The sequence below is a fragment of the Lissotriton helveticus genome, chromosome 4_1 (assembly GCF_964261635.1).
Source record: "Lissotriton helveticus chromosome 4_1, aLisHel1.1, whole genome shotgun sequence".
NCBI classification, from domain to species: domain Eukaryota; kingdom Metazoa; phylum Chordata; class Amphibia; order Caudata; family Salamandridae; genus Lissotriton; species Lissotriton helveticus.
In genome coordinates this window covers 4,557,843-4,581,296 of record NC_136063.1, presented here as the reverse complement: position 1 = coordinate 4,581,296, position 23,454 = coordinate 4,557,843, and the positions used below count along the sequence as shown (strand labels likewise).

The window sequence follows — 23,454 nt, the reverse complement described above, 5'->3', positions numbered from 1 at the left end:
AGCAATAGAAGATGTCAGGCAGACTGCTGCAGTCCTCATTCATATCAATTAGTTCCAGCACTACATAAATAAGTATTAGCGTGGCATATCCATTCACAACAACAATAGCGCACAAAGAAAAATGTCCAATTCCAGGGTATATATTTCTCAATGAGATTTTCTTCTTTATTTTTCACAGGTCGAGTTCCTTTACATTCAACATATCATCCAACGAGACTTCTGCAGGGCTATTGAAAAGATACACATATATATAGTCTTCATTTGTAATAAAAAAGGGATTTTGATCCAACATTCATCAAAGAATGAGACGTACATATTTTACAAAAGACAAAAAACCTTTACATATTTACAAACATATATACAATTATTTACATCCAACTATGTCCTATTCTCAATAATTATAGGGTATGTACCAATCAAGAACCTCATCTCATAGAGCGCAGTCAGACATTATTTTTTTTCAATATATGGCTAAAGTCATATTCCATTAATCCTGTTTTGTGAACCAGTTAAAAAGTCACAATTTATACAAGCAATAACATGATTAGAATGAATCATTATAAAAGCAGAAAGAGAGAGACACCTTATCACTGTTTTAGTTGTAATGATATGAATCCCATACCTTAAATGTATGGCATGCTACGTGTTCCATTTAAAGATTCGTACGGTTCAGATCCAGAAGTCCCGGGATGTACATCAATCAAACAATTCTTTACAAAAATCGAATAAAAATAAAAAATATAACGCAAAACATCTTAGTCACTTATATGTGTTGCAGGTGTATGTTTGTTTTTGCGGCATATCGGTAGATTATTTCTATTCAAATTATAGTAATCATTCTGTCTCCCTGTACCACATTTCCTACAATTCTTGAGTTCAAATCATATTCAAAGAAGCAATACATTTAAAACACACCACTCCACACCACTCTATACGGGGTTGAGTGCCCTGGTAAAAAGCAGAAAACCCAGGGAATTCATTACCCAATAAGATGTGTTGTGTTTCAAAACTTTTATTAGCATCAAAAAATTAATTGGGCACAGTATAACTGGCTCAGGGAGCACTCTACAATAAAGTGTGGAAACCAAAGGGAATGGGCTCAATATGTCCATCACTACATCCGCGTAGATTAAGTAATACGATAGCAGCCATCTCAATAAGAAAATGAAATGAGTTTGTCAGAACAGTTGATCATCAAAAAATCAAGCACGGCATAACTGCCTCTAAGAGCACTCTGCGATAGAATGCGGTAACCAAAGGAAATGGGCTCAAATGATGTTATAAGTTCATCATTTCTTCATTATGACCAATCATTTCTTATGTTTGTATTCTCTGTTTTTCAATTTTTGATCCATTAATTGTTTGTACAATGGCCCAATGCATTTCGTGCATCGGGCCTTCATCAGGGGCATAGTCACTGTTAATTTGGAGAAAATGTCAGGTCAGTATATCATTTAAATGACAATTAATCCATAGTATCAAACACAAAAACAAAAAAATAAATGATTAATACATGTCACCAGTACCCAATAATACTCATCATTGCAGTTTCCTGAATAAACACTTATCGTTGTGTAAATAACACTAATGTTCAGATTATAAATCACAATTATGATTCCCGAGACATTTCCCCAAAACCTTTTGTAAATGTTATGTTAATGATAGTTTAGTAAATGAAGTTTTCATTTTTGGTAGCAATGTTCCTATACGACATTCTGAATCACAATTGTGATGCCTGTAACCAATTTACAGAAAGAATGTCTTACACATGTGAAATAAATGTAGAAAATATGAAGTGTAAATTAAATCCTACACAAGAAGCCAAGCTACTAATACAATAGAATGCAAACGATTAAAGATTGCTTATTCAATATTATACAAACGCGCTTACTTGAAACACCTTGTTTGTGGTATCGAGTCAATATGCCCAGTGTAGAAACAATTGATTAAACTTTGTAAACAAAGCTGTGTTTTGTCCATTGAACTTCACAAATAATGAAAGTTAACATTAGCAAAATGTTCGCACTCTAACTACTCTAAATGTGAAAACGTGTGCTAAATGCAATTCCGCTTACTTGAAGCGTCTCATGTGTGACACTGAGTCAAAAATGTAAACAACCGATTCCACTTGGTGCACGAGGCATTGATTTCATCCAATGTACTGCAAAGATCATAAAAAAACAACGGGCCCAATTCATAGAACTGACTTATGACAAAATCCTAAACTTACTGCTTTTGGTATTCACAGAAGGCATTTAGTAGTCTTAAGTTAGGATTTTGTCTTAAGTTAGGATGTTGTCCCAAGTTAGAATTGTGTCTTAAATTAGGATTTTGTCCTAAATTAGGATTTTGTCTTAAGTTAGGATTTTGTCCTAAATTAGGATTTTGTCTCAAGTTAAACTTAAGACAAACTTATGTTAAACTTAAGTTTAACTCAAGACAAAATCCTAACTTAAACGTAGGGCAAACTTATGTTAAACTTAAGTTTAACTTAAGACAAAATCCTAATTTAAGACAAAATCCTAATTTAGGATAAAATCCTAATTTAACACAAAGTCCTAATTTAAGACAAAATCCTAATTTAGGACAAAATCCTAATTTAAGACAAAATCCTAAATTAGAACATAATCCTAACCTAAAACAAAATCCGATTTAAGACAAAATCCTAACTTATGAAAAAATCCACATTTAAGAAAAAATCCTAATTTAAGACAAAATCCTAATTTAGGATAAAATCCTGATTTAAGACAAAATCCTAATTTAAGCCATAATCCTAATTTAGGATAAAATCCTAATTTAAGACAACATCCTAATTTAGGACAAAATCCACATTTAAGAAAAAATCCTAATTTAAGACAAAATCCTAACTTATGACTACTAAATGCCTTCTATAAATACCAAAAGTAGTAAGTTTAGGATTTTATCGTAAGTTAGTTCAGCTGAATCGGGCCCATTGTTAGCCTAAGCGTTCCTTGCAAAATCAAATGTGAAGCGCTTTCAAATTAAATCGTCTTACCGACGTGACAGAAAGTCTATGCATTTGCGTGCTCTGTTCAATGTGAATAAACCCCGACTCGGTCCATGAGAGTTTAAAAAGCTGGTAACGACTGTGAACCAATGAAATTCAAAAGTATCAAAAATGGGTCGAAGAGTTACTATTGCCACATCGTGTGACAAAAACGGAAGAAGTATAATACAAATTATATAGAATAAAAATCAACATAAAGGAAGTTTCCTATAAACCGAAAATATTTTGAAATTTAAATCTCCGATCTAGCAGAGTGGCCAAACCGGTGCTTTATGGGAATGGTAGCACTCGCAAACTACAATAGAAATGGTAAGGTGCTACTAACTCTACTGTCTACGGTCCTGTGTATACTGCAAAAATATTTCATAGAAGACTTGTTAAGGAATTTAAAAACACAAATCATTCTACTGACAAAAATCCCATAGTGTATAAATTAACTCAACCATGCGGGTGGGGACATGTGAATAAATGTCAATAAGTGATAGAGTCTATATACCGCCAAGCTCCAGAAGAGACTCCAGCGAATCCAGAACACCTCAGCCAGACTCATCCTCGACGTCCCCAGATGCAGCCACATCTCCGGGCATCTGAGAGACCTGCGCTGGCTCCCCGTCAACAAGAGAATCACCTTCCGTCTCCTCACCCACGCACACAAAGCCCTACACGACCAAGTCCCGAGCTACCTCAACAACCGCCTCAACTTCTACGCTCCCAAACGCCACCTACGATCGACCACTCACGCCCTCGCCGCCGTCCCCCGCATCCGAAGAGCGACAACAGGAGGTAGGTCCTTCTCCTACCTGGCCGCCAAGACCTGGAACACCCTCCCTGCCGACCTTCGCCTGACCCAAGACCTCCTCTCCTTCAGGAAGAAGCTCAAGACCTGGCTGTTCGAGCAGTAGCGGCACCCCCCCCCCCCCCCAAGCGCCTTGTGACCCTCCGGGTGAGTAGTGCGCTCTATAAATGCCTTGATTGATTGATATTGACCTATGTCTTAAAGTAAACCAGTGTAAATGATCTATACAAAACAATTCACCATGGTAAACAAGTATAAAATAACGAGTGGTAATATAAATCTGTTCCAATTACAACATATATGGTAGAACATGTGAATAACTGAGGATACACCCAATGGTGGTTCCTTTGGGTCTGGCTGTCACTGAATGTTGCCAATAACTGTTACATAATGTATAAGCAAAAAACAATTTCCTGATACCCTCAATTCATTAAAAAAAACTGCTTAAATCTATCCTTTCATTTCACCCCTTTGGGTTTACTGAATCATGGAAGTTTATCCAATGGACTTCTCTTTGTAAAAGGTGTTTAGAGTTGTCTCGTCCACTGAGTATAAGAATGTGTTCAAGGACACAAAAAAGTAGTTGACTTATGTTATGACTTATGTTATGCTGGTTATGTTGTTGAAATGTACAGCAATCGGAGATTTGGTATTTTTTGTACGAATATTGCTTTTATGTTCATTAATTCTTATCCTGATTTTGTGTTCTTTCTTTCCAATATATACAAGACCACAAGGGCACTTTAACATATAAATTAGGTTTTCACTATTACATGTAGCATTAACATGGAGTTTAATCAATGTTCCTTGCTGTGGGTGCTGGATGGTATCCCCTTTAATTATAGCGTTGCAATTTCCATATTTGTGGCAAGGTACTGTGCGTTTAAAAGATTATTTTGGCAAACATCCTTTACAACGCAACTTTTACCACGCAGTGCCTTTACGACGCAACTTTTACAACGCAAACCATTACATCGCATTGCGCTGGGGGGCGCTCGAGGATAGGGAATACGTTTAATTTACTATCCAACACCTTCCCTAGTGTCCACGGGGACTGGAGTTGGAATAGTAAATTAAACTATTCACTATCCAGCACCCCAAAGCGCTATGCGTTCTAAAAGTTTGCCTTGTAAAAACCACGTTGTAAAGGCATGCGATGTAAAAGCATGCGTTGTAATGTCATACATCCAATTATTTTGATTCCTATGTGTTTTTCAAAATTTGTTTCAAATTTTGAATACTTTGGTAAGCAAATCTAGGTTGTGTTTCGAAGATGGATTTGAAATCAGGTTCAGTTTTTAACATCAGCCAATAAATTAAAATAATTTTCTTGATCAAAAAACTGTTTGTGGAAAATTTAGATACAAATCCACATCTGATTTCATCTTTGTTCCCTTTTTTAGGCTTTAGTAAGTCAACTCTTGGAATATTCTTAGCCTTATTTATGGCTTCCTGTAATATGGGTTCCTAGTATTTTTGGTCCCTGAATTTTTTAATGCAAGTTTTTTAACTTTCATTGAATAACTCGTTGTTTGATGAAATTCTTTTTAGCCGTAATAACTGAGAGTACGGAAGGTGTTTTTTGAGAGATGGTTGATGGAAAGAGTGAAATTGTAGGAGATTGCTTCTGTCTGTAGGTTTGGTGTATATGGAGGTAATCAGTTGTCCCTCATTGTTCGTGATGCATGTATCCAAGAACGTGATCTGATGATTACTGAGTGTATGTGTTAACCATTCAAATTGGCAATTGCTTCTTCCAGTGATGTTGTCGATCCTGCTCATAAAACTAAGATGTCATCAATGAAGCTCTTATATGTAATAAGATATTTTTTCCAAGGTGCTTGATTTAATGCATGATCCAGTTCAAAACGATGCAAAAACAAATTTGCATACATCGGTGCAGCGCAATTGCCCCTGGAAGTTTCTGCGGCTTGAATGAAGTAGGTGTCTTGCCATTTAAAATAACTATGATCAAGCGTGAAATGTAATAAATCCATTAAGAAAACGTTCAATGTATCTTCTTTGTCGCTGGTGATGAGGAAAGATTCTACTACTGCAACACCCATATTATGAGGAATGGAGGTATACAAGGACTTTACGGGCCAGATTTACAAGGACTGGCACATCCCTGCATATTAGCAGGGATGCGCCAGTAAAGATGCGACACATAGGAATACTCTTTCGCCACCAGAGCTGCGTCGCATTTACAATGCGTCACACTGTGGCGCAAGGATAGACAGATGCATGTCGCATCTTTTGTCGTAAGGACAGCAATTGCTGGAGTCGTGTCGCAAGCGCGATGCAACTCCAGCAATTCTCAGGGTCAGCCTATACCTGTTGTGCTGCGTCACTCCTTACGCCTGCTTCAAGCAGGCATAAGATTTTGATGTAGCGGGGTCATAAAAGTGATCTTGTAGATTTCACTGCATCACTTTTACAAGGCTTCCTTGCGACGGAACGCCCACCCTGAATACATTATACCTGACACAGGTAATATTGTAGCCCAGAGCTTTACAAAAAGATGCATCTCACTTTATTTTTATTTACTAGATGGGTCATGTTGTAAACATGTTGCATTGTTTTACGATGCCGCTGCATCACAGAAGTGATGCAAAAGTGTCTTAAAGATGCCGCAAAGGGCTTGTAAGTCTGCCCTTACATCTATTGTACATAAGATGGTATTGGAAGTGATTTGAGATTTTAGTGATTCCAAAATGTTCAAGAAATCAGTGGTATCTTTGATGTAGGTGGATGTTTGAGATACCAGTGATTGAAAATGTTTGGCAAGATATTTCCATACGGGTTAATGTATTGAATTCACTGCATACACAATAGGTCTGAAAGGTGGCAGAGTTGCATGCTTGCGTATTTTGGGAATCATAGACAATTTTTGTATTGTTCATGCAGTACATTGGAATAAATCAATATCTCTTGCAATTGGGATCAGTTGTTTACATTTTTGACTCAGCATTACACGAGGCGCTTCAAATAAACGGATTTACATTTAGAGCATTTAGAGTGCCAACATTTGGCTAATGTTAACTTTCATTAGTTGTGCAGTTCATTGGACGAAACACAGCGCTACGTTTACAAAGTCTAATCAATTGTTTGTACACTGGGTATATTGGCTCGATACCACAAACAAGGTGTTTCAAGTAGCGTGTTTGTATAATATTAAATAAGCGACCTTTAATCGTTTGCATTCTATTGTATTAGTAGCTTGACTACCAGTTGCATCTTGTGCAGGATTTAAGTTACACTTCATATTTGCCACATTCATTTCACATGCGTAAGACATTCTTTTGGTAAATTGGTTACAGACATCACAATTGTGATTCACAATGTCGTATAGGAACATTGCTACCAAAAACATGAAATTAATTTACTAAACTATCATTAACATAACATTTACAAAAGGTTTGGGGAAATGTCTCTTGAATCATATATCGTGATTTATATTGTGAACATTAGTGTTATTTACACAACGATACGTTTTTATTCAGAAAAATGCAATGATGAGGATAATTGGGTACCGGTGACATGTAGGAATCATTTATATTTTTGTTTTTTATATTGTGGACTAATTGTCATTTAAATGATATACTGACCTGAGTCTTTCTCCATATTAACAGTGACTGTTCCCCTGATGAAGGGACGTTGTCCGAAATGCATTGGGCCATTGTACAACGGATTATTGGATTCAAAATTGAAAAACAGAGAACACAAACATAAAAAATGATTGGTCATCATGAAGAAATTATGAATTTTTAACATCATTTGACTAAATGAATGAAATTATTCAAAATAAACTTTATTGAAAAAATAGTGATTACTTGAATACAGTGCGCTTGGAGTGCAAGTGGGGGATACCCCTCAATTTCGAGGAACGCGCTAGTGACTTTTGATCTTTACTATTCCCACTCCAATCTAACCAAAATTGAGGAAGGCATTGGGCACTAAAAGGATGACCTTTCCTATTCCCACTCCAAACCAACTGGGGAAAGGTGTTGGACAATAAAGGGGTGACATTTACTGTTCCCTTAGTAATCTATACCAATTTGAAGAAGATGTTGGACTCAAAGGGGGTAACATTTTCTATTTACACTCCAATCCAATGATACTGGAGGAAGGTGGTGAATTCCAAAATAGACACATCTAATAATCACACTCCAATCTAAGGATATTTGAAAAAGGTGTTTGATGCTAAAGATGTGAAATATACAATATCCATTTGTAAATATTTTTTAAAGAATGTAATACAAATTAAACAGTAGCAAAACATAATCACTACTCTATGCTCATAAAGATGTTTGTATTATAATATTAAATATAATTTGATTTAAATACAAATATTCCTACTAAAAACCTGTATATACAAATTAAAATTCATTTAATTTGTATTAATAATACAAAGTTGTTCAAACAAATGTCATATTTTAAATCATTTAAATATATATTTTTAATAAAATTACAATTTGAAAATATGTAAATGTTCAAATAAAAATAATTCTAAATATTATTTATTAAAAAAAAAACAATTTAAAAATCTAGTTTCAAATGTTGCATATATCCACAATTCTAAGCATAATTTTGATTTTCAAAATGCACATAATTTAAATATCTTCCCACACTATGAGGTCCATTATGATGTTGGGTGGATCACAACCTCCATAGTCGCAGTGGCGATCCACCTGACATTAATGCCCGCCCGCCACCCATCTCCCCTTGCCATATTACTATGGCGGGGGGACCGCGGCGGACGTAAACACCGTCCGCTGCTTTTCCCCCCCTGTCGCCTTGCGGCCGGGGCGGAAAATGTTTAATATGGTGGCGGTGTCTAATAGACACCGCCAACCATATTAGGATGGGCCTGCAGACATGCCTTTCCATGGCGGCAATGCCACAGCGGAAAGGCATGCGGAGACTGCCTGCGGGGGCCCGTTGCGGGTCCCCTGGGACCCCAGGGGGTGGGTGGTGCACACGGGGGGTACCTATGGTACCCCCCAGCATTTCAAAGTGCAAGAAGGCAGGCACCGCGTGGTGCCTGTCATGTTGTGCTTTAAAATGCACAACGTGCATTTTTACCATTGCGGCGGGCGGCGCTTTCTGCACCGCCCGCCGCAATGGTAAAAATACAGGGTGCATCCTAATTGTCAAGGCGGGACCGTTGCTCCTATGGTGGGCGGTCCCGTTTTGCACTGGGATGGCGGGCGGACTAAGTCCGCCCGCCATCCTAATGACCCTCCTTTTTTCCTAAAAACCTAATATCTTGCGGCTAAAATAAACAAGTATATTATTTAATCATTATTTCTATATGTTAATACAGCTACATCTATACATATAGCTTACTAAAACACTAATCAATATTTTTTACAAAGATACTAAAACCAGCACTAAAACAATATTTTTACCTTCGATATCCCAGTTGACCATATTTTTGATGTTCTGATATTCTTGACACAATATCTTCAGCATTGTTTTCATCACAATTACAGGTGTGAGAAAAGGTTTCACCTGGTTTTTTGGGAGAACCTTTTTATTTTTCTTGAGAAGTTTGGAGTCCCTACCAGTTTGGTCCAGATAATATCCAGCCGATTTAAAGGTGCTAGAGAGCAAACAATTATAAATTCCAGTAATATCAGGACTTGTGGGGTGACTAGGGGGGTGAGCCAGGATTACCGCTTTTTGCCTATTTGTTTTGCTCTTTTAATAGCACCGTTAGCTTTTGCCATACAGAGACATTTACGCACAGTACCACCTATAAGCGGGATGACTTCTATCAAGTTATATACGGATAGCATTTTGAGGTTTTTAAAACATGAAATGGAGAACCGGAAGTGACTTTTCACAATCTTTCAAGCATACCAAGCTTTGGGTGGCTTTAAGATTAATACATTGAAAACAGAGATTTTATTATGCAACTGCACACTTGACACTTTACTTTATGTGTTCCATCCTCCAGTTTATTCGACGCCTAAGTGCTATTTAGGGGTTTATTTCTCAGAAAGTGTTAATGATTTATTTGAATTGATTTATACCCCTTTAATCAATTAAGGTTAAGGTACTGTTTATAAAATGGAATAAGCTACCTCCTGCCATAATGGGCCATGTTACGTTACTTCAGATGTCTGTTTTTCCTTTGTGTAAATGTCTGTTTGCTGCTACTCCATAGGCCCTTTAGATGATGAAGAGTATGTTCTCAGTCTTTACTTGGGCTAGTAAATCGCCTCGAATGTCGGTAGACGCACTATATTGGTCACTTTAAGTGGGGGGATGACACTCCCCGATCTGAGAGAATATTACTTTTCAAACTTTGAACATAGCACATCCAGATTTGTTTAAATCCTCAAAAAAGGCTGTTGATGAGTTAGCCCCTGCATCTTATCGATACTCGGCACGTCTTAAATCTTCTGCTCCTTGGTTCACAGAATCACTAAGACTTTTGAGACAAGGCTGTAGAAGACAGGAGAGAAGATGGAGGAAGTCTTGGGATCCTACTGAAAGGGAGACACACAAGGGTCTATTAAGAGAATACAAAGCTAGTGTTATCAGGGAAAAACAGGAGTTTTTCTCAAATCTCACTACCTCCCTTACCTGTTCGAGGGAACTTTTCAAGATCGTGGACTCTCTCTGTTCCCTGCAAGTGCCTGATCCAGTTGTGGGCTCAGAGGAGCTGTGTAACAATATATCTGAGTTTTTCCATAATAAAATTGAAGATATATATCTTGCCTTGGAAACTCAGAGGAACTCCCTGGGGGATCTCTTGCTCCAAACCCTATCTAATCTAGAACTTTGGCCAAGAGACCCCTCCAAGAGTCTTACTCATTTCCCACCACTTTCCCTTAATGGGCTTGAGCTCCTGTTGGATCGGACCAAATTATCCTCGCCTTTGGACCCATGTCCTCTGAAGATTCTGAAGGACTGTAGGCTTACACTTCTTCCGCCCCTCCTCGAAGTGATGAATGGTGCCATAATTCAAGGCACCTTCCCCTCAGCTTGGAAAAGGGCGATAGTGAAGCCTCTTCTGAAGAAGCCCACCCTGGACCCAGAACAGCTTAAGAACTTTAGACCTATCTCCCTGTTACCGGCTTCCTCAAAAATGCTCGAATCTCACCTGAATTTACATCTTTCTACCTTTCTGGATTCCTCTGGGTTCTTAGATAGTTCCCAGCATGGATTCAGAAAGGCCCATAGTACAGAGTCAGCACTTACTATGGTGGTGAATAATATCCGCCTGAAGGTAGATGCGGGTGAAACCACTGTGTTGGTCTTACTTGACCTCACAGCTGCGTTTGATACCCTGTCTCCCTCTACGTTAACATCGTGCTTGAGGGAGGCAGGGATTGCGGGTCCGGCCTTGAACCTTCTGCACTCTTTTTTACATCTAAGAGAGCAGAGAGTTATGCTTGGAGAGTTCCTCTCCCCTGCTAAATCCTTGCAGTATGGGGTGCCACAAGGGTCGGCCTTGAGTCCGACCCTATTCAACATCTATGTGGCCCCCCTCGCTAGGTTAGTAAAATCACAGGGGATGGAGGTTGTGTCATACTCTGATGACACTCAAATCATGGTGTCTCTGGCCCACTCTGTTACCACCTCCGCCGTCAACTTTAGGACTTGTATGCAGACAGTCTCAGACTGGATGATTCAGAATTCCCTAAAGCTGAACGGCGATAAAACAGAGATTCTGGTCTTTGGCAAGGACCAGGATGTCTGGTCTAGTGAGTGGTGGCCTTCATTTTTGGGAACTTGTCCCCCTCCTTCCCAATCAGCCAGAAACCTCGGCGTAATATTTGACACCTCACTGTCCATGACTCTACAGGTCAATCGAACAGTGGCCACTTGCTGGGGGGTCATTAAAGTCCTCAAAAGAATCTTGCACTATCTTTCTCCTCAAGCGCGTAAGCAGACGGTGGTTGCATTGGTGGGTTCCAGGTTGGATTACTGTAATGCACTTTATGCAGACTCCAACAAGGGACTCATCCAACGCCTACAGGTCGTACAGAACGCGGCTGCTCGATTTGTTCTGGCTCTTCCTAATGCATCCTCTGCTACAATGGCCAGAAAGAGCTTGCACTGGCTCCCTATACAACTGAGGATCTCTTTTAAGATCTTGTGCTTGGCCTATAGAGCCCTTGCAGACGGTCCTTTAGACCCTCTAGGTGCCCTGGTAACTCGCTACATACCTAGTAGAACCCTCAGATCATCGGAGATGAATCTGCTTGTGGTTCCCCATGGGAGGAAGGTCCGTTGGGGCAGTAGAGCATTTTCCATCGTTGCTCCTAGGCTTTGGATCTCTCTCCCTCTGGAAATTAAGGCCCAACCATCTTTGTCCCTTTTTAAAAAAGCGCTCAAAACTTGGTGCTTTATCAAGGCCTACCCACAATGAGAGCATATTTGCTATAGCTAGTTTCTTTTTGGTTAGGCGCCTTGACGCCCATTGGGCTTAGTAGCGCTATATAAATTTGTTTTCATTTAATTTTCATTTAATTTCAAAAGTGAATGGGTTTCATGAAATTGTTTCTCCACGATACCATATCATGGAGGTTTTACGCCTCACCAGTGTGACTAAAACGGGTAGCTATATGACCTTACTGTGGCATTTAAATAGCAAAGAATAGTTATTCAAATACTTTGATATTCCCATGATTAATGGAGCTACTCATTCGGCCAATATCTATATTGGGGATCAACCTCTTTTAGGGAAGAATGTTGTCTTAAAGTGGGAGAGTAGTGGTTTCCGCAGGATCACTGATTTATGAATGAGGAAGTTTGGGAAGTCTGGCGTGCCTTTGAACCTAGGATTGGGTATTTTAAAAACACTTAACAATGGCCCTTCATTGAGATCATATGTTTTTAATTGAATTAGATCTTAGTAGAATGCAGGCAAGTCTGGAATTAGTAGAGGACTTGGAAGAATCTGGAACACGTAGACCTATTAGTGGCTGGGTCTTAATCCTCAGACAAAATGAGGCTAAAACAGTGTATGAGAAGGTACGTAATAAGTGGCACTCCAAAGAAAATATCCAGGATTGGATTGCTGCCTGGAATAAGATTAGCAAGTTTAATTTTACTTCAATAAAAGACGTAAACTTCAGGCGAATGCAATTTCATGCCAACTTGCTGTTGTACATACCCCCAGCTTATCTACATAAAATGAACGCCCAAATCCCAGAAAATTGCTTTAGGCGTTTGATGGAAGGCGAGGGTACATGGATCCATGTCATCTGGAGCTGCTCAAGAATACAGCATTTGTGGGCTGAGGTTGAGCAGTACTATTGACATTCCTTAGAACTGACTCAGCCTATAGGGCCCAGTCAACGGTGTTTGGGTATGCACCCGATATTAATATAGGTCCCTTGCACAGAAAAAAGGTGTATATACTTGTTTTAACTGCTAGATCAATAATCCTTCAAAACTTGCATTTGGAAGTAATCCCAACATTCCAGCAATGGTGTTTAAATTATATAGAACCAAGAAACCTGAAAAACGACATACATCACGGTTGAGATCTTACACAGAGTTTCATAGACTTTCGGAGGCGCTTGGAGATAAATATTTCAGCTAAGGTCAAACTAAAAGGAAACATTGGGGCTTGTGCAATGAAAAATAATGTATTGTCTGTGGGCCCGATTCACAGAATGAACTCAAGACTCAATCCTAAACTTACTACTATGGGTATTCACAGAAGTTAGGATTTTGTCTTAAGTCTGTCTTAAGTGTGTCTTAAGTCTGTCTTAAGTTTGTCTTAAGACAAACTTAAGACAAAATCCTAACTTCTGTGAATAACAAAAGTAGTAAGTTAATTCTGTGAATGCCAAAATTAGAAAGTTTATGATTCCGTCTTAAGTTCATTCTGTGAATCGGGCCCTGTATTTCTATCATGGCTTATTTGTGCCAGTTTGGAAATCGCAGCATCCTTCTGCTTGTATATCATCAAGGTAAACTACCATAATAATTATAGCTTCTGTTTTGATGAGTTTTTATGACTGTTGACCTGTTCAAATACATTTTTTTACAATAAACAAAAAAACAATTACAGATGGCCGTCTTACTACATCATCCCTTGCAATACGCAGCTGTTTGAGATTGTAATTTAATGAATGAGGGGAAACTTTCCCCAATTGTCCTGGAAAGTCAGGAAACAAAGGTCTTTTAAACCCAAATCCAAGCCACTTGCAGCCCAGAGAGGCTTTGGTAAAGACTTAAGGACTTCACTCAAAGCCACCAGTGGTGCCTCCTCTACACCAGTGTTTCCCAAGCTGTGGTCTGCAGACCCCCTGGGGTCTCTGACACATTTCCAGGGGGTCCGCAGGCAGCAGTTTCAAAAGCACTGCAAAGTATCTTGCATAATGAGCAGTACAATACAAGTGTCAAGATAACGCCAGTTATCCCTGCTCCCTGCTGGAGAGAGATGAGAGTTTTGTCCAGTGGCAGCTCTGACTTATCTAATGTAGCACAGAGGGTTAATATGCCTACTGCAAAGAACGTGTACCATGCATTTTAAAAAACAGTATTTTATTTGCATCGGTCAGTGGGTTACTGCTTTTGTCAGAGACATTCTTTTGTTACTGTGCGGTTCATGAATGGCAATCGTCAATCTAGCACAGTGACCTATAAACTGTCATCAAAAAGCTGTTTGCAAACTGCAAGGTAAAAGTTAGTGACTTATGTTTTTTCTCAGTCTTTAATTATCCAGAGGCTGCTAAAAAGGTTTATTTGGGTGAAATACATTTTTGTTGCTAAAGTCGATGCTAACCGCTGTGTTATGTTCTGAATCCTGAGTTTGAGCGTGTCCAGACCAAGCACTCTTTAAAAAGGCCTACCAGTATCAATCAATGAATCACTGCATTTATAAAGTGCGCTACATACCCGTGAGGGTCTCAGGGTGCTGGGGGGGGGGGGACAGCTACTGATCAGGAGCCAGGTCTTGAGAGGTCTTCTGAAGGCCAGCAGGTCCTGGGTCTGTCGTAAGCTGGTGGGGAGAGCGTTCCAGGTCTTAGCGGCGATGTAGGAGAAGGATCTGTCGCCAACGGTGGTTTTCCAGATCCGAGGAACTGTGGCGAGGGCGAGGTTGGCTGAGCGGAGGTTTCGGGTGGGGGTGTGGAAGTTGAATCTGTTGTTGAGGTATGTAGGTCCGGTGTTGTGTAGGGCTTTGTGTGCGTGGATGAGAAGTTTGAACGTGATCCTCTTGTTGACGGGGAGCCAGTGCAGGCCTCTCAGGTGGGGTGTGATGTGGCTGCGTCGGGGGACGTTGAGGATCAGTCGTGCCGAGGCGTTCTGGATTTGTTGTAGTCGTCTCAGGAGCTTGGTTGTTCCTGAGTAGAGGGCGTTCCGGTAGTCGAGTCTGCTGGTGATGAGGGCCTTGGTGACGGTTTTTCTCGTGTCGGGAGGTATCCATTTGAAGATCCTGCAGAGCATGTGAGGCCCTAGATTTCAGCCTACAACTATCGCCCCATTTCACCTTGGGTGGCTCTTTACTATAACGCCCTCTGGGTTCTGCGGGAGCCTTTTTGGACACTTGCGGTGACACCATAGCGGAGAGAGTACTAAGGTTTTCCAACTTTCTGCTGTTGGGCGACCTCAATTTACATCTGGACTCGGCAGAGTCACCGGACGCCGCTGATTTCCGGGATATTCTCCAGTTAGCCATGCTCTCCCAGTGGGTGAGTACTCCTACCCATAAGGGGGGCCACATTCTGGATCCTATTTGTTCCAACTTTCCGGTTCTGGTCCAAAAACCCCTCCTGGTTACATGGTCAGACCACTTCCCAGTATTCTTTTCGTGGATGACCTTGCAAGAACGCCAACCACCACCCCGCTACCGTGCCCCGAAGGTCAGAAAGATTGATACTGCTCTTTTGAGTGCTAAGTTGGTGGCTTCGCGCCCGTCCCTTGGGGGCACACTATCGGAGAATGTTACTACGTTTTCGAATTGGATTAGCGATGCTGTCATGGGCCTTTCGGCCTCTGGCCCCGGTAAGTTGGGGAGAGAAACCCCCTCCAAGCCTTGGTTCACCGCAGAGTTGAGGGATCTCAAACACTCTTGTAAGGTCTTGGAGAGAACTTGGAGGGCCAGCGGCTATTGTCCTACGGCCAAACAGTCTCTAAGGGACAAACAGAAATTGTACTATTCAGCCATCTCCTTGGCAAAAAGCACCCATTTTGCCGCGCGCATTGATAGGGCTAACAATAATGCGAAGGAAATCTTTGCCATTGTGCAGAGTTTTGTGATGCCTCGAGCACAGGAGATAGAGGCTACGCCCTCAGTCTTCTGGGCAAATACTCTGTCCAATCATTTTAGGGAGAAAATCAGGGAGATCCAAGACTCCTTTCCAAAAAGCCTGACGCCTCCCCGGCCCCAGTGGGGGCTTAGTGTGGCGAAGGTCCCAGATCACTCCTTCTCGGCCTCCTGCCCCATAGACCTCTCAGCCTCTTGCAAAATCCTTGGGGCGTTGAATTCTGGTTCCCCCAACGATCCTTGCGCAGCTCGGCTGCTGGCTGATCTAGCCGACACGGTTAATTCGGAAGGAGAGGGAGAGGAGTTGGCCTAATGGCTAGGGCGCTCGACCTCGGACCTGGGTATCTGGATTTGAGTCTCGGTAACGACGCCAAAACCTCCTGTGATTCTGGGCAAATCACTTAATCTCCCCGTGCCTAAAAATGAAAGTGTGTCCTCATGTAACGTAACTGGAAAATATGTAAAGCGCTCTGATACCTGATTCGGTTCGGGTCTAGTTCGCGCTAAATAAAACTCTGCAAAAAAAAAAAAGTCAATATTCTGATCAACCAGTCGCTTCGTGAGGCATACGTTCCGCTCGCTTGGAAGCAGGCTCTCCTACTTCCATTACTTAAGAAACCCACCTTGGACCCCTCGCTTCCCGGTAATTATAGACCTATCTCTCTGTTGCCTAGTTTGGCTAAGGTTTGCGAAAAGGTGGTCACTTTGCAGTTAACCAACTATGTGACGAAGTCGGGCGCGCTGCATCCTGTGCAATCGGGGTTTCGGGCCGCCCATAGCACAGGCTCGAAAAGGAAAGGACTTCCCCTCTTAGGCGCTCCAACGGTACGCGGCAGCTTGATTCCCGCCCCGCTTCCCAGATTCCTTCACGGACGGGCCGTTTTCCCAAGAGTGCAAGTTGGGTGCAGTCCATTTAAACAAGAGAACTATCATGTGATTCGTCCTCCAACCTACTGCGCACCGCGTCGCGGGCGCCCTGCATCCAGACACCCTAGCGCTGGCATACAGAACATGTACCTGAAGCTTAATCCACTTTTCCCTGTGCAGCTCGTGTGCTGGCTGACAAGATATACTCCTATCCAGTCCCTGTCCTGAGGAGAACCCATATTCATCACGGTTCGAAACGCGTTGACCCCCAGCCTGTGGCGAGAAAGAAGGGTGCAGCTAGGGATTAAATAATACCACTTTCGTGGGCCCTTGCTATCAATCTAAAAAATACTTTACCACAGGTGCTGTGAGACAGGCAGGCTAACCCATTCCATCTTTAGATCCGCCTGTCCACTGGTTGTTTAATTATAGGACTGGTTTTTTCCACTTGTAAATGGTGCCTTTCGTGTAAAGGCTGTTCATGTTGTAATTACTTTGCTATGTAATTTGTTTTCAAGTTTGTCGTTGGTGTCGTCAAATTTTGAGTATTCACCTTAAATGTATGTATATTTGTATATATTGTACATATAACTGTATGTTTTTGAACTGACTGTTTTGATAGGAAGTTCCTTTGATGCCATGTGTTTGATTATTTAATGCAAATTGATCTCAAAAGACAATAAATTTGGTTGGAATATAACCTTTGGCTACGCAGCACGTTTTGGCTGTGTGGATCTTGAATTGTCTTGTAAATAATCCTGATCAGCCACCTTGTTCTGTTTATCATAGCACAGAGTCGGCATTGCTGGAGGTGGCTGAGGCAATTAGGGACTGTTTGGATGCCGGCGGGAGAGCAGCTCTGGTGATGCTGGATCTCTCGGCGGCATTCGACACAGTTCCTCACTCTCTCCTCCTTGACCGACTTACTGACATCGGCATTGCAGGTACGGCGTGGAGCTAGCTGCAATCCTTTTTGGAGGATAGGTCACAACAAGTCTGGCTCCCTCCGTTTGCCTCGTCCCCCTCCCCTCTCTCCACTGGTGTCCCGCAGGGCTCTTCCCTTTTGTTTAACATCTTTGTGACTCCCCTGGTTTACCTGGCGGAGTCACTGGGGGCTGGGGTGATGGCCTACGCGGATGACACGCAGTTATTGTTTACCTGGAGAAGGGGTGAGGACTCGGTCAACACGGCTCAGCGCTGTCTTTCCGCGGTGTTTCGCTGGTTGGCCAATGCGCAACTTAAGTGCAATGAGGAGAAGTCAGAGGTGCTCTTGTTTGGAGTGTTTCCTGCGGGCTTTAGAACCAGACTTTGGCCCCCTTACTTTCCACCCCCCCAATCAGACAAGGGCCTTGCAAAAAACTTGGGGGTCTGGTTTGAGGAAAATTTGAATTTTGCAACACATGTCCAAAAACTCACAGGGACCTGTTTTGGCATACTTAAAACTCTGCGTAAATTCCTCCCCCTTCTGCCTGTGGAGGCTAAAGAAACAGTAGTCCGGGCATTGATCCTTTCTCGGTTGGATTATTCTAACGCACTCTTAGTGAGATGCCCTGGCTATCTGATAAAGAAATTACAGATAGTCCAAAATGCGGCTGCTCGTCTCCTTCTGGGTCTCTCTTCCAGGCAGAGCGTGCGGGTCCATCTCCGCCACCTTCACTGGCTCCCAGTGGAGGCTCGCTTGAAATTCAAAATGCTGGCCATTGTCCATCGGGCTTTGCATGGTTTGGGCCCACTCTACCTGCAGAAGCGCTTTTCTTTCTATATTCCTTCTAGGAATTTGCGGTCTTCGGACCAACTCCTTATTCAGAACCCGCGCTTCTCACGCCATAGGTTAGGTGGCTGCTCTTTCACCCGTAAGGCTGGCATAGTCTGGAATGAGCTTACTCTCGCCCTCAGGAGGATTTCTGATCTGGTTATCTTTAAAAAGAATCTAAAAACACTTTTGTTCGGAGTCCATTCTTTTAGAGGCTCTTTCTGTTCAGCTAGTGGTGGGGGCTCAGGGTAGCAGCGCCGGGATACTCTGAGTAGCTGTGTGCTTTAGAAATGCAGTGTAACATGACATAACATAACATAACATGCAGAGGGTGTTGAAGCAGGACGCCGAGATGGCGTTGACTTGCCTGGTCATGGAGAGGGTGGAGCCGAGGATGACCCCCAAGTTGCGTGCGTGGTCTGTGGGTTCTGGGACTGTGCCTAGCGATGTGGGCCACCAAGAGTCGTCTCAGGCTGATGGGGTGGGTCTGAGAATGAGGGCCTCCATCTTGTCTGAGTTCAGCTTCAATCTGCTGTCCTTCATCCAGTCGGCTACGACCTACATTCCTCTGTGGACATTGGCTTTGGCGGTGTGGGGGTCTTCGTGAGGGATATGATCAGCTGGGTGTCGTCGGCGTAGGAGATGATGTAAAGGTTATGTTGTCGTGCGACGTGGGCGAGCTGTGCCATGTAGATATTGAACAGCTTCGGGCTGAGGGAGGATACCTGTGGGACGCCGCAGATGATCTCGGTCGATTTCGAGCGGAAGGGTGGGAGGCGGGTGCTCTGGGTTCTACCGGAGAAGAAGGATGTGGTCCAGGCCAGGGCCTTCTCTTGAATTCCGGCGTCATGGAGGCGTGCTGATAGGGTGTGCTGGCAGACTGTGTCAAAGGCTGCTGATAGGTCCAGGAGGATGAGGGCGGCTGTTTCTCCTTTGTCCATCAGGATCCTGATGTCGTCAGTGGCGGCGATGAGGGCGGTCTCGGTGCTGTGGTTGCTGCGAAAACCGGATTGGGAGGGGTCCAGGATGTTGTTGTCTTCGAGGAAGCGGGTTAGCTGTTTGTTGACAAGCTTCTCTGTCACTTTTGCCGGGAACGGGAGCAGGGAGATGGGCCGGAAGTTCTTGAGGTCCTTGGGGTCCGCCTTGGGCTTCTTCAGAAGGGCGTTGATCTCGGCGTGCTTCCAGCTTTTCCGGGAAGGTTGCTGTCTCGAAGGAACTGTTGATTGTTTTTCGGAGGTGGGGCGTGGTGGTTGTGCTGACTTAGTTGAAGACGTGGTGAGGGAAGGGGTCAGAAGGGGATCCAGAGTGGATGGAGTTCATGGTTTTGATGGTGTGGTGTGGCTCACTGGTTAGAGGCGGCAGACCCGTAAGCAGAGGACGGCCCGGGACCGGGGTTCGATTCCCGACGCGGCAGGGTCGTGGACCAGGGTCAGCGGGCTCGATAATTCTCACCTCGGTGCCTACTCCAGTCAGGGAACACACTCGGCAACTCTGGGCATTAGCTTGCCTCATCTTCACAACGGCCCCCCAGACCGCCGGGGATGCTTGGTCGCACCTTAGAGATACCCATTAGGGACCATCTCTCAGGGTGAGCCAGGACGGGTTCCCCAGCGGTCGAAGCGCGGAGATACTCCTCCGGGAGTTGATTCTAGCGCTATATAAACCCATAATTAAAATTAAATTAAATGGTGTCTTCGTCGCTGATGTTGGACCAGGCGGTCAGGAGGCTGGTGCGGGTGGTGGTCACTGGGGTGGTGGACTCGGTGGTGGATGCGGGGGTGTCGGAGTTGAAGCTGTCGTGGATGTCGGGGATCTTGCGGTGAAAGAAGGTGGCCAGGGAGTCGCACAGGTCTTGTGATGGTGGCATGTCGTTGGTGTGAGAGCTGGGGTTAGAGAGTTCTTTCACAATGCTGAAGAGCTCTTTGGTGTTGTGTGCGTTGTTGTCTAAGCGGTCCTTGAAGGCGGTCCTCTTGGCAGCCCTGATGAGTTGGTGGTGTCTGCGGGTGGCGCTCTTGTCAGCTGTGTGGCTGTCACGTGTTCGGTCGTGGAGCCATTTCTTCTCCGGCTTCCGACAGGTGTGCTTGGAGATCCGGAGGTCTTCGGTGAACCAGGCGGCTTTCTTGTTGGTGTGAATGGTTGTGGAGGTCTTGAGAGGGGCGAGGGTGTTGGCGCAGTTGTTGATCCACTGTTTGAGGTTGGTCGTGGCGGTGTCTGGGTCGGTGGGATCGGCGGGTGGTCTCAGGGCGAGGGTGGTAGTCAGTTGGTCCTTGGTGACCTTGCCTCAGCAGCGGAGTGGCATCTGTTGGGTACGGTGGTGTGTGGTGGGTTTCCTGAAGGTGAAGTGGACGCATCTGTGGTCGGTCCAGTGGGGTTCGGTGGTGTGGTTGAAGGAGACGTGGTGGCTGGTGGAGAAGATGGGGTCCAGCGTGTGTCCAGCAGCGTGGGTGGGTGTCGTCACGAGCTGTTTGAGTCTGAGGTTGGTGAGGTTGTCGATCAGGGGGATGGAGTTGGCATCGTTGTTGTTCTCGAGGTGGAAGTTCAGGTCCCTGAGGAGGATGTAGTCCATGGAGGCGAGGGCGTGGGTGCTGACGAGGCCGGCGATGGTGTCGCTGAACTGTGGTCGAGGTCCGGGAGGTCTGTAGAGGACTGTACCTCTGAGGGTGGTGTTAGGGTCGGTGTGGATCTGGAAGTGCATGTGCTCGGCGGAGGTGAGGGTGTCTTCGGTGTTGGTCAAGATTCTGATGGTGTCTTTGTAGATGATGGCGATTCCCCCTCCTACTCCGTTGGTGCGGTCACTGCGGGAGATCTTGCAGCCCTTTGTGATGGCTATGGGGATGTCTGGTACTGAGGTGGCATTCAGCCAGGTCTCCGTCAGGAAGGCGAAGTCGGGGGCGGTAGAGTCTAGGAGGACCCAGAGTTCGATGGCGAGTGTTGAGGAGGATGTAGAGGAGGTGGGCGGGTTCTCTGGTTGGTGGTTTGGTTGCCTGGATGCTGGTAAATCTGCAGTTCCGGCAGGTGAAGGGCCCCTGGGTGCAATTCGGGTGGCCCCGTAGCAGGGGTGGTTTTGTTCGGTGTTGTGTGCATGGAGGGTGCTGGAGTCGTAGTGCATTCTGGCGTTGCGGGGGGCGCGGGGTCCAGGGGTTCTGGTGCTGGGCGCGGTCCAGGCTCGGACGGGCACAGTGGGCTTACCTCTGGTGCGCCAGCGGCACGGCCGCTGCGCGGCCTCCATAAGAGGCGAAGTGGGAGGGAGGGGCAGCTGGGAGGCCGGAGCGGGGCGGCCAATGGGCGAGGGCAGGGGAAACAAAAAGGAAAAAGGGGGCGAGCCACGGGGGAGCAGCAGCGGGAAGCAGGGGGGCACAGAGGGCAGGGGCGCAAAGGGAGCGCCTAAAAAATATACAATGACAGTAAAATAAAATACAGAAACAATAACAAATTACAGCACAGCAAAGAAAAGGTAGGCAGTACCAGGGGCACACCAGCGGCGAACCCTCGGCAGCACTCGGGCACTGCGTGTCGTGCGGCGTGGGGAGTGACCTGGCGTTCTGAATCCTGAGTTTGAGCGTCTCCAGACCAAGGCCAACCAGTATGAATGACATGTGAATCCTACACCTTTGCCTTATGTAACGTTTTCTATACACTGATTTACATGTATGATTCACTATCTCTATATGCGTGTGATGTAAAGTGCTCTGACATCCTACAATGTTATGAGAGATTCTATAAAGAATTAAATAAATGTGACAGAGGGGCTAAGGAGAGATGAGAGGCACTGTTGGAGTGTGATCATGGGGGAATCATTGAAAAACCCCCAGAAAGATTGTCGTACTCTGGTGCATAGTCAGGTCTTCATTTACTATTCTTTAAAAGCTAATACAATTCAATATATAATGATAAAGGTGTTATAGACTGCACCATTGTTTCCTAACTTCTTTGGTGGGAGAGCCTCCCAAAGCCCACTTTGGAAAGAATGTTTATGTACAGGAAGGTCCCTCTTCCTGCACATAAAACATCTTAAAATGTTGTTTTGTTACATCTATGTGCGCTGTTTAATGCTGGGGAGACGCCCACCGCAACACACACTGCCCACACCTTTCACGCTAAGCATTGGGTGAAAGGGGGTCTTATTTACAAGGCAGCGTTAAGCCATGTTAAGTGGCTTAACGCTACCTTGTAAGTAAGGTGAAGCCCCTATCGCCAGGGAACGTCGCAAAAAGTGATGTTCCATGGTGATAGGGGCTTGTAAATATGCCCCTAAAATCCTTAGCAATTCGAGTATTTGTTTTGTGTGCACTTGTGTGTTATTTTTTGGAATTACTGTTTTAATGTTTGAAATTAAAATCCTACAAATTGCTTGGGGGTCCCCGGCTTCCAGTGGTGACTCAATGGGGGTCCCCAGGAGTCAAAAGTTTGGGAACCACTGCTCTACACCGACCTTCCTTCTTCACCTGTCTGCTGACCATGTGCTGAGCCCCTAGTGAACTCGTCATCTTGTATCCACTAATGCTGCGTTATGTTGGTTATTCCTTGCACAGTGGAGCCCAAGACTCTGGGGGCGCAGTCAAAGTGACCAAAAATAAACTGGAGGATGGCTTAGAACCCCACACGCTACGGCATGGGCAGACAAGTGGCGCCCGTGGGTGGGGGCTTATTTGTAAATCAGGGACTCAGCAGGATATTTCCTGCTGCTCAAGTACAATCTGTTCAGCCCTCCATGAAAGCACATCTATGTTTCACTCTGTACAGGGCTCCATTGCCCTTCAGTTCATGGTATT

The 23,454-nt window shown here is 44.1% G+C and overlaps 1 protein-coding gene across 1 annotated transcript in view; it reads left to right on the top strand.

Moving 5' to 3' along the window:
- The window catches only part of LOC144826870 (vomeronasal type-2 receptor 26-like), a 152,599-nt gene that overhangs the window by 83,915 nt on the left and 45,230 nt on the right, over window positions 1–23,454 (top strand). The gene's annotated exons all lie outside the window — the stretch shown is intronic.